Consider the following 13424-nt stretch of genomic DNA (forward strand, 5'->3'; position numbering starts at 1 on the left):
AAGATACACATATGAAGAAAGCACTCTTATTAAGGTAGGTTCTTGATACTAAGGATAATTACTCCATTGTGCTCAATATTAGATGTAAGAATACAAGGTTTGATATGTTCTTATTTGATTTAAATATTTTATTGAGTTTTGATAAATTTCCTAATGATGAGAAGTTTAAGGCGACGACTAATAATAGAAGGTAAATTGATAATTTCCTAACTTATGACAATACTTTAAAGATCATAGATCTTAAAAATACTTTGATGGAGCGTTCGATTATAGATGATCGATGTACATAAGTTAGGTTTATGAATTGTTATTGATAGAATTTTGTTAAATTACGAGAAAAATAATGTTACTTTTGTAGAGATATTATCATTGGTAAAAGAAGAATATTTTTTTTAGTACACATGGGGATGATTTCATGGGAGAAAATACTAAAGAGGTTAATAAGGGTGTGATACCTATTATGGGGAATGTCTTGATGTTTGTAGGAAAAAAATAGAAAGAATGTTCATCCCATTTCATATTTAGTGGTAATACTAGTAATATAGGGCTTTTGAAGCTATATCAAAATTACTTCTTAGAGAGAAATCCCAAAGGATGATGAGTGGAACAACAATGGAAGTGTTGAGAAGTAATTTTTTTTTTGCCACTATTTTACATTAAATATGTAAGTAAGATTTATGTTACTATAATTTAAATATTAATTCTCACATACTAATATTTTAACTAACCTTATATTACCTTTGTATTTTATTATTTTTATATAGGTGATATTATGTAACTCCAAAGAGAAAGAGGTTGGAGTTAGCACTAGAAGCATATTATAGTTTGAACAATTAGATATATCTACAATCTAAATAAATAATAAGGTGAGCATTCTAATATTATATGTTTATATGCTATCCTTACATGTTTTAATGATTTAATATTATAAATGATCTATCATCAAAAAATTATCTTGATCGGGCACGAATCTCAAGACAAAAATCAAGTTGGAAGCTTCAAAAATTGAATCGGAAGCCAACTGAACTTTGATTTTAGTAAACTTATAGTCGAACTGAAGGTCTCAAAAATACGAAACCAACGACACCAAATTCAACCCAATCTGAACTCCAATGGGTCCAAATCAAAAATCTGAAGCACTTTCAGAAGGTTCAAACCATAATTTGGATTACCAAACGGTTTCTAAACATGACATTGTTATAGTCAAATCAAGTGGCTCGAGGAGACGAATCCAACGAGCATAAGATCGTTGAATTTTGATATCATTATAACATGTAAATGTCCAATAAATAGTCCATGATCAAGGGATTTAACATTGGTCATCCATTTAAACTACTCTCAATTTACCCCTGATCTTCCTTCTATTTACTAGTCATGTCACTCTCAAAAAATTATAAATATTCTCCTCATTTCTCATAGAGAGAGACCCCAAAGGGGGGGCAATCGACCCACGCCAAACTTCTACCCGATCACCAACTAATGCCGGAATTAAGCAAGGAAACAAGAAGAGAAGAGAAGGAAGCAAAGAAGAGATGCAAGAGACTCCTCCTCGACCACCATTGGACTTTCACTCATCAGCTGACCGATGTCAGAATTAAGCAAGGAAGTAAGTAGAGAATGAAGAAAAGGAAGATAAATAAGAGACTCCTCCTCGACCATCATCGGACTTTCACTCGACAGCCAACTGATGCCGAAATTAAGCAAGGAAGGAAGAAGATAAGGAATAAAAGGAAGAGACTCATCGTCGACTACCGCCAGACTTCCACACGACTACCAACTAACGTAAGATTTCTGCCCAGCTACCAACTAATGTTGGACTTCTGCCTGACTGCTAACTAACGTCATATTTTTGCCCGGCTACCAACTAATTTTGGACTTCTGCCAGACCGCCAGCTGATGTCGATTTTTTTGCCCGGCCACCAACTAACACTAAACTTTTGCACGGCTTCCAATTGATGTCGGACCTCCGTCGCCCTCCAAAAACAATCTTTCTAACCACTATCATCTACCGACTACGGCCCTTTCGACTTCCATCGCCAGAAAATGGTCCTTTGACCTCCGTCGCTCGTCGACTACAATCCTTCCTACCTCCATCGACAGAGCGTCTTTACGACCTCCGTCGCCCATTAACTATGATCCTTGCGACCAAACGAATAATTCAACAGTGATTCTTTGTATTCCCACCATGTATTGTACTCAATATGATGTACATAGAGCCAAGGCCTTCCCCCCAAGGAAGGGACTCATTTGTAATCAACTTCAAATACTAGTGGATTCATTCAAACTGGGTTAGGCCCCATGATTTTTCCCCTTTTTAAGGGTTTTTCAAATAAAAATCTTGGTGTCTCTTATTAATACTGCATCCACTCTCTTTTCTGATTGTGTGTTGGATTTTCATACAAAGTTAAGACGTTAAATACTTCTCTGCCGTTGCGAATATTCCATGACACAACAATATACAACATAATTATGCATTACATGTTTTACTAAGAGAACAAATTTGGAGATATCCAACATCATTTGACATTGATGTTATTATTCTGGATGAATTTTTTTTTATCGATATATTAGATGTTATTATCAAGGGTGAAGTATTTGATCAATATATTAGAGATGCGCTTTTGAATTCACAAAACAAGATAAGCGCAAAGATTGCTTCAAGTTGCCTTTATCTATGTTGGAATATGCAAATTTTGTATATTTTTCAATAATTTAGGTTCATTGTATAGTGTGTGAGATTGTATTGTTTACGAAAATGAAATTGTATGTTTCAAACCCCTTTGTAATTATATCACAAATATTAGAGAAGAAAATGAGCTCATTCTATAAAGTTTTACTAAATTATTGGAAAATTTTATAGTATTTACACAAAAAGGATATTCTCACAACACCTTCAACTTGGAAATAGAAGGGGACCAACAAAAACGTGTGTTAATATCTAGCAAAAAATTGATAACATTTTAATCTTGAAATATATCTTGTTACTATAAGTGCGAGACTTTCATAAAGTTTAATGTTTTTTTTTTCCTTACAATGGGGGCTTTGGAGTTCATATGATTCAACACAATCTTTACCAAATTTTTAAGAAGAATCCTAAGGAAGTTATAAATGTTCTTACGGATATCTTGGAAACAAACATTGAGAAAAATTATATTTAAATAACTTGACATTTTAGATTGTTAACAAGGTAAAATCTATGGAAAAAAACTCTATTATAGTCCAGATCATTTACTAACTTAATTAACATATGCGAAGGATCCAAAAAAGTAATTGAGGAATCTCCATATAGCTTTGATTGAAGAAAAACTTTTGAATAGAGTCAAAAGAAGGTTGGTAGAAGGAAAAAAAAAACCACCTAACATATATTAAAGAGAGGCCGCAAGCACTAAAATATCCTCCTCCGATATCCACATTGAAGGCAAGCCATGAAAAGATGTAGATTTCAGCTCAAGAAATCTTGTATTGGGGAGAAATACCATAGAAGTCATCAAGGAAGGAACGAGATTTGATCAGTCCATCTAAAAAATTAGGATCGACCATACAATTCACCTCCATTCTGGTCGTGAAGGAAATGAGGAAAATAAAAAAATTTCTTAAGATTTGCACCAATGAAGACAACAACGGCCAATTGGAAGCTCTCCATCGATAGCTTGTAATCGACTTACTTGAACTTCGAAAACATAGAGGGGTTCTATGGAGTCTCAAACAAATAGAGAGCTAGAGCTTGGAGGTAATGAGTTGGCAGATTACCTAGAATAAGTGTTTTGGATGTTTTAGCCCAAATAAAAACCTAGGGTTCTATTGGACGGTCAAGGTCATTTAAGGGAGTGTTTATATGCTTATTGGGAATCAATAGAGTAAGGAAAAGAACATGTAAATGCTTATTTATCTCCACATGGGGAGGGAACCATTAGAGCTATTTTAAGCTAATATAGTGTTTAAGATAGGTTTAAAGAGTGCTTAAGAAGATTCCAGAACTAATTTAAATATTTAAATCTGCGTGTCCAGGAGGGAAATAGAGTATGTTGGGTAGTTTGACCATTTGAAGGTTGTTTGGCCATTTATTAACTATTTGACCAGCTAAGGGTCAAATTCTGCTGAGTTAGACTTAAGGGAGAGTAAGTTTGTTGTTGGGAGGGATTAGGAGGAGTATGAAGCCATGAAATTATGTTTGAAAGAGTGGATCAATCTGTGGTGAGGTTTGACCACACATGGTGTTTTGGCCAAGTCAAACTAGTTATGGTTTGACACATGGTGGATAGGGAGATATCTAAACCATACAAGGAAGGATTATTGAGTGGTCTAGGGGCTTGATTGGATTGTATGTAGTGATTTGACCCAAATGGGTCAAGTTTCACTACAGGAAAACCCGCCATTACCGATGGACAGAATTCACCGGTAAAATGATAATTTCGACGGAAAGAGGATGTTTCCGTCGACTTTCTGGCAAAATTTTATACATCAATTTTGCAAGCGTCGAAAAAATGTTTCTAACGTAACTAATAAGCCGGAACACTTTCCGGCATATTTTTTGGCGAAAAATAGTCAAAAACGTGTGTGTCGGTTACGTCGATTTATATTAACTTATTCCAGCGTTAAATATGTCGGAATTATCAGCGTACTATTTCGTCGGAAATACCCGTGGAAAAAATGTCGCTAAATACGCTGTAATGTAAATGACGAACGTAACCGGTGCAGTATCTGCTAGACATACCGGCGTAACAAAGAAGCCAAAAATTATTATGAAATGCATTGTACCATTATTTCTGAAGCATTACTGGTGATTTTTCCACTGAAAACATGTATAAAAAATTAAAAAAAAATTACTTTCATAGGCAGCAATCAGATTTCCACACATATAATAATTTATAAAAATTTCTAGCACAGATTTAAATTATTTCTAGTACTAATTAGAAAAAACTACTCAATAGCACAAATTTTCACAGCATAGATTTCAACAACTTCAGCAAATACTCGATCAAAAATAAAAATTATGTTTGTGTGGTGCACCTCTTTCATATTGGTTGTTTGGCAACATGCAACAAATCTTAAAAATTTTGTGCCTCCTGATTTGGTAACTCTTTTGTATATTGTTCAAATTGTATTCCAGTTACATCATGAACTAATTCTTCAAGATTTGGACATATATTTTCATCCTCAATATTACTACTTGTAAATGGACAGCATTGAGAATTAAAATGTGGCTCGTACTACCATGAGAAGTCCAATACCAATACTATGGCATGAACCCTTTGCGATACAGATTAAGAATTACATAATCTGGTCTTAGGTGCACTAGATTTTTATGTTTAGAATATGGACATCAAAACATTCTATCTGTTATGATGTTGGATAGTTGTTTCGTTATTTGAATGAAAATATTCATCCCATTAATGAATTCATCCGTTAATGTCTTTCGTCCTTGCGATAATCAGTTATACATCCAACTTCTTTGATTTCTAATATCCATAACCTACATATAATATGGAGCAAATAATTAATGGATTATAATAATTTTATGACAATGGTCAGATAAAGATTATTGGTAGACATAAGTCGAGCAATGGATGTTAGATAATGTAAGTAAGGAGATGACAATAGTTGGCAACTTGACAACTTGACTATGATTCTTCCGACTTCCATCTCCCGTATACTCTCCTTCTAACCGCAAACTATTGTCATCGCTTAATTATGCTTTTCTCTATAATTATCAGACCTTTCCTTCACTATTATAAATATTTTTGGAATATCTAAAATTTTTTCCTCTAATCTTATTTTCTAATGGAGAAACTCCAACCTTATCACGTATATGCTCATTTTAGAACTATCTATAAGGGTAAAGCCACTCATCCACCTGAGTATCATCATCTCTGCAACACTATAAACAATAGATCTAAAATATGTACTCTTATTAATGACTTACTCGCTCGCCCAAAGTCACAATCCCCTCACTAGGTCTAGTACTTCATCTCTCTCTAGTCATATCAATATGAATAACATCATCAGCAAAAAGCATACACCAAGGCACATCCTCTTGTAAATGTCTAATAAAAAAATACAACAAAAAATTAAATTCTTACAGTGGAAGAAATTGGCGAATGAGGCTGCGAACGTCGGCAAACTAGGTTTAACGATCTTCACAGCAGTGGAGCTACTCCAATCTGATCACATATAAAACAAGCTCCTTACCATTCTATGCAAATTTATACTAAGAAAATCAACCAAAAAATAAGGAACTTACGGTGGATTTTCCTGAAACTGAGGCGATTCGCTGACGACGGAGGCAGTGAGCGTCAAAAAACTCTAGTGGAAAATGTCGAACTTCGATGGGGCTTGGCAGTTACAATCTTTTGTGGGGAGATGGAGGTGAGCAGAGACCAAATGAGAGTGATGGAGGCGAGCGGAATGAAATAATAAGCCAGATGGGCTCAGGTTTGAAATAGGGCTTACATTGATGGATTTTCTGGCGGACAAGATGCCGAAAGTTTTTCTGGTGTTTATTATACCGATAATATTCTGTTGTGTTTAAAATGACTGGCATAAAATCTATCATTTATGATGCCAAAAATTTCTGACGTAAAATATGCCACAGCATACAATATGCTTAAAGATTACAACATATTAATCAGCGTAAACCGTGTTGAAAATTTACCAGTGCCATTTTCGCTAATAATGTTACCGTAATATTTCCGTCGCATTAGACGCCGATAAGAATGCCATAGAAACCGGCGAATATAGTTCCACCGAAAGCTCCGATGGTAATCCCACATTTTCTTGTAGTGTTTGATTAGACTTGGGACCACAAGTCAACTATTGACTTAGTCATGGTGATTAGTCATGTAAAATCAACTAGGATGAATGATCACAAGAGTTTAAAAAGTTCAGAGCTGATTTGAAGCTTGATTAAATGTAGATGGTGTGTATGATCAATGATTAAAAGGTTCAGTAATGCATGGTTTACCATATCAAGCTCCTAATGAAGTAGTTTGAATCATGACTGAGGTCAAGGGATTATTGCACTGTGCAAGGCATTGCACTGAGCTACCTAATTACAGTTTAATGTTGTAATTATCCAGGTGATTGAAGTTTAGATTATGTTGACTGAGTATTTGAAGTGAAGGGTCTATGATTGCAGCTCATTTGAAGGTTGACTGGAGATTTGATTGAATGTTTATTATAGTGTAGATTGAAATATATATTGATGCGTTAGTTGACTGATTGAAGTGATTGTAAGTTGGATGTTTGATGATTGAAAGTGATTGGATAATTGTAGAGTAGATGGTGATAGATCTAGTGATTGAAGTTTGATTGATGGTTAGATGAATGACAACTGTATGGTTGTTAGCCTTCATAAGAGTAATAAGGAGATTAGGTATTTTAATGATAACTTCATACAAAAATGAGGTCAATAGCTGGTTGTTGTGTTCTTTGGCTTTGGTAGTGTTAGGCTATGAAGGATTGTCTTCTTGGAGCTCTCTCTTCTTTGTGCTGGTTTCTTTCATGCTTTTTTTGTCTCTTTTCTCTTTTTTTTTAGATTATCTATTGATATTTGGAGCTTAACATGGTATTCTCAAGCTTGGGCTTCCTTTTTTGGGTTTGGTTGCGTGCCTACCATTTTATTTTTGTTTTCTTCATGTAATTTAGATAGGGATTGACGTACTTGAATCATATTCTATAATCACATCTTTGATATTTGACACTTTTGAATATGTTTATTAAAAATTATTTTTATATATTGTAAGAAAGTGACTTGTAGAATGTGATGATGATGACAAACAATCAATTTCAATATTTAAAAGTTGCTTTCTTATTTTTCTTTTAAGAATGCTAGCTTGCATTTTTCTTTTCTTTTCTTATCGTTTTTTAAAGATATTTTAGCTTATTGCTGCTTTTTATGTTAATTTTTTCTTTGTTCTTTCATATAAAAATATATATATATCTATAAAATTATCAACAATATAATTAACAGATATCTGATGTTAAATAAATTAACAAACTTAAAAATATATGTTCGACAATTATCAATTTACACTATTCAATAGATGGATTAGATAAATAATCAATGAATTGTTTGTAACTTCAGAATTCGTTTTCGGTACAGAAATTTTTTTTATAGTAAGTTAGTATATTGGTAAAAGAAGTGTAGGGATTATGTGATAAAATCAATGCATGAAATTCTTTGAATGATTTACGATGAAGTATGAGAAAATAAAATATTATTTTATTACATGTTTTATAATGTATTGATTTTTTATTGGGATGGTCTTAACAACTTAGGTGTCATTCATGCTAAAATAATTATGGATATTCAAATCATTATATCATTCAAATTTATAGTATGAGTGAAGTTTAGTCAAAATCTTTGGGATCCCATAAAAATATATTGTCTCTTTGGAGAATGAAATAAATATTTTGTATATCTTACAACGAATGGTGAATGAAATTTAAAACACCATCATAATATTGAAGTATCAAACCATTATTTTCTTCTTCTAAACTGTTAAAAGGATTGGCAGGAGACTTACTTGAGCACTTATGAGAAAAAAAATGAAAATTTAACATATCAAAGAGGAAAGAATAACAGTTACTAGAAGTTGAAGATATTGCGACTCATGACCCCGAGTTTGAGATTTTGATGATGACAAATAATGTCGTCTGAACTACTTTTCATTGAATATAATTTATGTTTTGCTATTGTCCATGAGTACTAACATTTCAAGAAGATCACAAGCCTTTCAGGATAACAGGAAGACTCAAGTCTAGTTAGATTAGGAGTATGAGTCTGACAATATAATTTCTTATTTATTTTATTTTTTTATTTTCTTAAGTCTGGCCAGAAATTGCATGTAAGTCTGAGCATCCAAGCACACACACAGGAGGAGAGGGTTTTAAAAGTAAAAAATATAGTTTTTCTTTCACTGGTAATAGTACTGTACGAAGTTATTTCCTATTGTACGCTCTTATTTTGTAAAATGTATTCTGTGAACAAATCGTATGGTACGACCATTATCGTACTGTACGATGTGTTTCAAATCCCAAAATCCTAGCTGTCACATTAACTTAAGTAAGTTATTCTCCGACATTCGTACTGTACGATGACCGTCGTACTGTACGATTCATTTTAAATATTTACTTAATTTAACCCGTGATTAGTGCAAGAAATCAAGGCTTAATTACAAATTAAAAATCATACTATACGAACACATTCGTATTTATTATAATGGATAATAAAGTATAGCAATTTATATGAGAAAGTTTATGCCTCTATATATATATTGGAAACCCACGGAAGGGCCTACGCGTTCATATAGATCCAAAAATACAAAGTCCTTAGGGGGACGATCAACTCACTAATGCTCAAAGAGCAACAGAAAAATTTAAAGAAAGAAAACCTAAGAGCCGAAAGTCCTGTACTATTCCAAAATACAAAATTGCCTATATACAATCTAAGGCGGCGTGAAGACATCGCCCAAAAAAGAAAGATCAAAATATAATCAATCAGCACAATCTTTCTGCCAAAAAACATCCTCCAAACCAGAGTAATCCTACAAAAAAACCAAACACCAATCTAAAAGAAATTTACAAAATAGAGAATGCAAGTACCAAGATTAGTAGAAAATATAAGCACAGATATGAACGACATTGATAATAAACCGAAGGAGCTACAAGCAGAAATACCCCTAGCATATATAGCCACAAACGTGATCCCAAAACAAGTAACAGAAAGTAAGTAAAAAACTCGAGTGATAAAATGGAAATAGCCAGAATCACGCACAGGAAGGATTAAGGCACCAACCAAGAAACTATCTGAATGATCAGCAGGACTACTCATATAGGGTAAAAACCAGTAAGCCCTAGGAAGCCACCACTAAAAATAATTGCAATCCAGTAAGAATAAGCAATTGGTTATATATAATATAATATATAAATTAAAGCACCAACCAGGAAATTGCTTATATATAATATATTTTATCACATCTCTAAATGTTGTTCTTATTAGAGAATATTTTGTTGATTTTTTATTGTTCTGGCTTTAACAAATCAGAGGCTATGTGATAGAACAAATATAATTATTCAAAGCATCCTATATTTCAAATTCTTAATATGTGCAAAGATTAATTATAATCTTTAAGATTTCTATAATGGGTCAGTTTTGAAGGAATTTCAAGGAAAGAAATAACTTTAAAATTAATCTGTGTGGAAAAGATTGGATTGAATCCCTCGGGATTAATCATTCAATGATTGAGACATAATAAAGATTTTATCTTTCGCAAATTAAGGATTTCATGATATGATTGACATCCTCTTAGGATGTTTGACCTATTCGAGTATGTATGTCAGAGCACTGCTCAATGACATTAATCTATATGAAAGAGGTCAAATCAAATCCCCCTAGAATTGATCATCTAGTGATTGAAGCATAATAAAGATTATATAATTTCAAAATCAAAGATTTTATGATTTGATTGACATCCTATTAAGATATTTGACCTATCTGAGGTTGTATGACAGAGTGTTGCATGATGATGTTAACCTGTGTTGAAAAGATTGGATTGAATGCCTTTGGAATTGATCATCCATGATTGAGAGGGGGCGAATGCTACATATATCTCGAATCAAATGTGAAGAATGGTATATTTTTAGATCGTTACTACCTTTTTGAGATCAATATTAAGACCTTACCCATTGAGTGAAAGTTTATCCAAAGACTATATAAAGTTGTAATTTAATAGAAGCATCTTTGCATTTGTTGGAGTTTTCTGAAAAATAATTTCCCATAATATTATCTTGGATGTTAGATGTGTTGGAGGAATCTTCTTGACCATGACTATAATGGTAGTTAAGGACGTTTTCCCCCAGTCCTCATCTGATTCTCATAAAATTGATGAAGTAATAACTATTGTCAGGATGTTGACATTAATGATCTTTCAAGATTAGAGTAATAATTCCCTCTAAGTCAGATTGATGAGTTCCCACATACGGCATCAAACTATTGCATCCTGGAATATTCATGACAGTAGAGAAATATAAAGTTTAATTTCTTAACTTTGTATGAAGATCTAGCACACAATCAGATAAAAGAGAGGGTGTAGAATTCATAAGAGAAACAAGAGTATTTTATGGGGAAAACCCTTGAAAAGTGGGAGAAACCATGAGGCATGGCCAGTTTGAATGAATCCACTAGTGTTTTCAATCAATTACAAATGAAGCTCTTCCTTGGGGGGGAAGCCCTTGGTTTTATGTAGCAAATATACATCATACAGAGTGCATTACATGGTGGGTGATGGAGGTCACAAAGATCATTTTCAGGCGACAGTGGTCGTAAGGACTGTAATTGGCAGGAGACATAGGTTGTAAAAATCGTTGTCAGGTGAAGGAAGTTAAAAGGACTATAGTCGGTAGGCAATGAAGGTCGGCAAGATCTAGTCGGGTGACTGTGGTTAGAAAGACCGTAGTCGATAGGTGACGAAGGTCAAAAAGACTGTCGTCTAGTGACGGAGGTCAGAATAATCATAGTATGTGAGCGTCTTAAGGTCATAAAGACCGTTGTCTGGAGATGGAGGTCGAAAGGACCATATTCGGCGGATGACGAAGGTCAAAAAGGCCATAGTTAGCAAGCGACGGAGGTCAAAAAAGACCGTTGCTCGATGAAATTCCCACAAGAATTTGAAGTCAAGTAGAAGTCCAATGTCAATTGGTGGCCGGGCAAGAGTCCGACATCAGTTAGTGGTTGGGAAGAAGTCCGACATCAATTAGAGGATGGGTGGAAGTTCGACATCAGTAGGTGGCTGGATGAAAGTTCAGCGGTGGTCGAGGAGGAGTCTGGTGGCAAAAGAATTCTAGATTATCTTCTCCCTTGATTCATTGCTTGGGTACCCTTCCATGAGAAATGAGAGGTCTATTTATAATTTTCAAATAGTGGCATGGTCAGCAAGTAGGATAGGGATCAAGGATAAGTTGGGAGTGATTTGAATGAACGGCTGATGTTGATTCCCTTGATTTTGGACCGTTTCTAGTCATTTGAATGTCTTAATGATATTAGAATTTGGCGATCTTGGGCTCGTTGGACTCGTCTTGTCGAATCGATCAATTCGATTATATGCATGTCACATTTGGAAAACGTTTGGTCATCCAATTTATAGTTGGAACCATCCAAATGCACTTCGGGTCTTCGATTTGGACCCATTTGGGCTCGGATCTAGTCAGATTTGCTGTCGTTGGGTTCTTCTTTTTGAGACGTTATGTTCAACTATAAGTTTATTGAAATCTAAGTTTGGATGGTCCTGAATTTAAATTGGGAAGTTTTTTACTTGATTTTGTCTCGAGATTCGTGCTTGATGATATATCAAAAGTAGAGTCCAGTCAGGTGTGCGAGAACCCTAGCCGCCACGCTCTTCTTCTTCTGTACGATTCTCTTCTTCCTCCCTCCCTCCGGCGATGCCGGAGGGAACCTCTTCCTCTCTTCCTCTGATGGATGAAGCTCCTTTCTCTTCCGAGTTTCCTCCGCTTGTTCACTCTCCTGGTGGTAAGGTCAAGGCCATCTCTAAATGCTGGAACAAAGTGTTTGAATCCACAAATACTTCTCCAAATCCCCTAAAGTTTTCTCACTTCCCTTCGAAACCGGAAATTATCCCCTTTTCTGGAGAAAAACTCTCTTCTGGGGGTGAAGATTGGAAACTATGCTTGGTTGGATACTCTGTTGGGAGGCGTCCATACTATGAAGCTCTTCTGGCTGCGGTCAAAAAAACTTGGAGTTTAAAAGGTTCGATTCAACTCCTATCGCTTAACGACGGCTTTTTTCTTTTCCGTTTCTCTTGTGCGGAAGATTTCGAAACAGTATGGACTCGAGGTGTTTGGTTTATTTTGGGGAAACCATTTGTTCTACAAAAGTGGCATCCGAAATTTGTTCCTACTAGGGAAGATTTTGCTACGGTTCCTATCTGGGTGAAAATACACGACCTTCCCCTTGCATGCTGGAATTCTGAGGGTATATCGAGGATTGCTAGTAAAATTGGAGTTCCAGTGGCTGCTGATAGCTTAACGGAGCAAAAAACAAGACTTACATATGCCAGAATCTGTGTTTTGGTAGACTGCAAAGCTACATATCCGGAGGAGATTAAAGTCTCGTTGGACGGTGAAGTGGTAAGGCTGAGAGTTCAATATGAATGGCGTCCATCTCCTTGTCAGCACTGTAAGTCTTTAATGCATTACTCATCTGCTTGCTTGAAAAATCCGGAGAAAATCACAAATGGGCATGATGCGGAAAAGGGTAAAAATGTGCAAAATAACAGGGGTAGGAGCTCTAGTAGGAAGCCTCCTCGCTTGCCTATCTCCAACTCTGTTGTCGTTGAAAAAGTGCAGGTTCCCAACAGCAGCAGTCTAGTACCTCCCAATCCTCAACCTTCTAATGTCCAACAAGTCAT

The sequence above is a fragment of the Dendrobium catenatum genome, unplaced genomic scaffold (genome assembly GCF_001605985.2).
Source record: "Dendrobium catenatum unplaced genomic scaffold, ASM160598v2 fragScaff_scaffold_1400, whole genome shotgun sequence".
Lineage (NCBI taxonomy): Eukaryota > Viridiplantae > Streptophyta > Magnoliopsida > Asparagales > Orchidaceae > Dendrobium > Dendrobium catenatum.